Source organism: Haematobia irritans, chromosome 3 (assembly GCF_050003625.1).
Source record: "Haematobia irritans isolate KBUSLIRL chromosome 3, ASM5000362v1, whole genome shotgun sequence".
Taxonomy (NCBI): domain Eukaryota; kingdom Metazoa; phylum Arthropoda; class Insecta; order Diptera; family Muscidae; genus Haematobia; species Haematobia irritans.
The window spans coordinates 142,525,214-142,529,497 of record NC_134399.1 but is presented as its reverse complement, the minus strand read 5'-3'; positions in this window follow the sequence as shown (position 1 = coordinate 142,529,497).

Below are 4,284 nucleotides of genomic sequence, written 5' to 3'. Positions count from 1 at the left end.
ATAAACCCAAGACCCCAAATCGAGAAATCGGTTTATATGTCTATATCAAAACTTGCACTTGATATAGTCCATCTTCGTACTTGACCTGCCTGCAACCAAAAAAACGAATCTGTGCCAAAGTTCAGGACGATACCGCAATTATTGAAGGCTGTAGCATGATTACAACAGACAGACAGACGTTCAGACGGACATGCTTATATCGGCTTAGAATTTCTCCCTGATCAAGAATATATATATATATATATATATATATATATATATATATATATATATATATATATATATATATATATATATATATATATATATATAATATATATATATATATATATATATATATATATATATATATATATATATATATATATATATATATATATATATACTTCATATAGTCGGAAGTCGATATTTCGATGTGTTACACACGGAATGGCAAACTTATTATACCCCCATCACCATTCTATGGTGGTGGGTATAAAAAAATTGACAAAATTTTCAATAAAAATTTTACAAATATTCTATAGAAATAGAATTTTAACAAAATTTTCTATAGAAATAAAATTTTGACGAAAATTTTCTATAGAAAAAAATGTTGGCCAAATTGTCTATGGAAACAAAATTATGACAAAATTCTCTATAGAAATAAAAATTTGAGGAAAACTTTTTATAGAAATAAAATTTTTACAAATTTTTTTATAGAAATATAATTTTGATAAAATTTTCTATAGAAATATAATTTTGACAAAAATTTCTATAGGAATAAAATTTTGACAAAATTTTCTAAAGAAATAAAATTTTGACAAAATTTTCGGTAGAAATAAAATTTTATCAATTTTCTATGGAAATAAAATTTTGACAAGATTTTCTATAGAAATAAAATTTTGACAACATTTTCTATGGAAACGAAATTTTCTATGGAAATAAAATTTTCTATAGAAATAAAAATTTGACAAACTTTTCTGTGAAATAAAACTTTGACAAAATTTTCTATGGAAATAAAATTTTGACAAAATTTTCCATAGAAATAAAATTTTGACAAAATTTTCTATGGAAATAAAATTTTGATAAAATTTTCTATAGATATAAAATTTGGACAAAATTTTCTATGGAAATAAAATTGTGATAAAATGTTGACGAAAATTTTCTATAGAAATAAAATTTTCTATAGCAATAAAATTTTGAAGAAAATTTTCTATCGAGATAAAATTTTGACGAAAATTTTCTATAGAAATAGAATTTTAACAAAATTTTCTATAGAAATAAAATTTTGACGAAAATTTTCTATAGAAAAAAAATGTTGACCAAATTTTCAATGGAAATAAACTTATGACAAAATTCTCTATAGAAATAAAAATTTGACGAAAATTTTTTATAGAAATAAAATTTTGACAAAATTTTTTATAGAAATATAATTTTGATAAAATTTTCTATAGAAATATAATTTTGACAAAAATTTCTAAAGAAATAAAATTTTGACAAAATTTTCTATGGAAAAAAAAATTTGATAAAATTTTCTGTGGAAATAAAATTTTGTCAATTTTGTATAGGAATAAAATTTTGACAAGATTTTCTATAGAAATAAAATTTTAACAACATTTTCTAAGAGATATAATTTCGATAAAATTTTCTATAGAACTAAACACTTTGACAAACCTTTCTATGGAAATAAATCTTTGACAATTCTTTTTATAGAAATAAAATTTTGACAAAATTTTTGTGTAGAACTAAAAATTTTGACAATTTTTCTATAGAAATAAAATTTTGACAAAATTTTTGTGTAGAACTAAAAATTTTGACAAAAATTCCTATAAAAATAAAATTTTGGCAAAATTTTCAAAAAAAAAATATTTTGACAAAATTTTCTATAGAAATATAATTTTGGAGAATTTTTCCATAGAAATAAAATGTTGACAAAATTTTCTATAGAAATAAAATTTTGACAAGATTTTCTATAAAAATAAAATGTTGACAAAATTTTCTGTGGAAATAAAATTTTCACAAAATTTTCTATGGAAATAAAATTTTGACTAAATTTTCCATAGAAATAAAATTTTGACAAAATTTTATATGGAAATAAAATTTTGATAACATTTTCTATAGATATAAAATTTTGATAAAATTTGACCTAAATTTTCTACAAAAATAAAATTTTGACAAAATTTTCTATAGAAATATAATTTTGGCGAAATTGTCCATAGAAATAAAATTTTGACAAAATTTTCTAAAGAAATAAAAGTTTGTCAAAATTTTCTATAGAAATAAAATGTTGACCAAATTTTCTATAGAAATAAAATTTTTACAAAATTTTCTATAGAAATAAAATTTTGACAAAATTTTTTTAGATGTAAAATTTTGACATAATTTTCTATGGAAATAAAATTTTGACAAAATTTTCTATGGAAATAAAATTTTGATAACATTTTCTATAGAACTAAAATTTGACGTAAATTTCTACAAAAATAAAATTTTAACAAAATTTTCTATAGAAATAAAATTTTGACAAAATTTTCAATAGAAATAAAATTTTGACCAAAATTTTCTATAGAAATAAAATTTTGACGAAATTTTCTATATAAATATATTTTTGATAAAATTTTAGTAGATTTTTGGTAGTTTTTTCTTCAAATTTTCGTAAACTATTGGTGGCACGAGCGGCAACCGTGTTAGTGTATCGCCACCATATTATAGCTAATTTGGAATTTCATACATTTCTTCATTAAAACAAAATTGTCCACGAACCTATTATCCAAAATATTCTTATGTGATATTTAATCATGTCCACAATCCACTTAATCGTCTTCATGATCTACCATTGATTGGAAAGTGGGTTAACTCATTGATAAAAGTTGAAAGATGTTTTTAGCGAGGATACCTTTAACTTTACCTCAGTTACAAAGAAGGTTGCCTGTCACAAGCAAATACCATAATCTTATCTTATTCAATATCCTCAAAGTTATGGTGCATGAAATTATCTCGTTACACTAAGAGAATTTCTTTTGATTATGATGGTGATTGCTATAGTGCAAGACCATCATAGTTAAACCAGCAAATGGTGGTTCCTTGAGCTTCCGGTATATAACTAATAGTAGTCGTACTATATCTGAAAGACCATGATGTCGTTACACCAACTCCCCCTTTTCACCTTAATCTAGGTTCATGTGTTTTAAATGCTATGCCAGCAATTTAAGCTTATGCTTGTTGTCATCATACTTGCTCACATACCATGTCCTTACACACATACACAGTCGGTCACCCCTTTCATTTTTGTCGACATGCTGATGTTAAGGATTTATGCTTTTGAAACATAGATTTTTCATTTCCATGAAATGGTATTTTTACCAACCCTATTCACTGGTATCTATTCATGTGTGTAGATAGATGCATGTCTAAATGTTTCAGTGTGTGTGTGTGTGTGTGACTAAATTTGTTACTTTGTTGCCTGCTTTGGGGTTTTCTATCCTTGGTTTTCTTTTGTGGTGAATTTATGGTTCTTAACCAGTCAAAAACGAAAATTGATGTACCACACCACAACTACAAAGAATCGAAAAGGAAAACATACACTGATAGAAAGAATAATCATTACCGCCGGCTATTGGAAGTATTACTAGTATTTGATACCGTTTCAGTATCATTTAGTTTAGAATTTATTTCAATTACGTATATTTAAAATAAAACATTTCATTAATCAACCGTACAAATGCAATAAAGAAATTAATAAGACAGTTTAGAATTTAACGTATATTTACAATAAAACATTTTATAATAATATTAATTGCAAAGGAAATGGAATCACATTTATTCAGCTATGGTAAACCAATTAGAACGTAAATTCATGAATACAATAAGTTTATATAGTAACGTTAGAGTTAAAATAATTACAGACCAGAAAAAAATAATAAAGAATATAAAAAAATTGGTTTAAATGATTAAAACAAATTTATATTCTATATGTTTAATTGGGAATTGCAACAGGGAGGTAATTCTTGTAAGGTATGATTTTATAGTGAAGTAGTATAGTGTCAAATAAGTTGAAATGTCCTTAAAAAGTTTACTTGGATCCAAAGAATTTGACATTTCATTAATTTAATTAATTTAATTTCTAAAATATTCGTTAGACGTTTTTATGGCAACTCTGTCGGTGGTGCTATGCGCTAAGTCGTCAGTTGGCACGTATGGTGTAGGCAATCCAAGTTCGAGTATCGGATTTTTTATTTTTGTTTACGAATCGTAACCATTACGTTTTCAGATCTTGAACGCTGGTTGTTATTTTGACAACGCATGGTG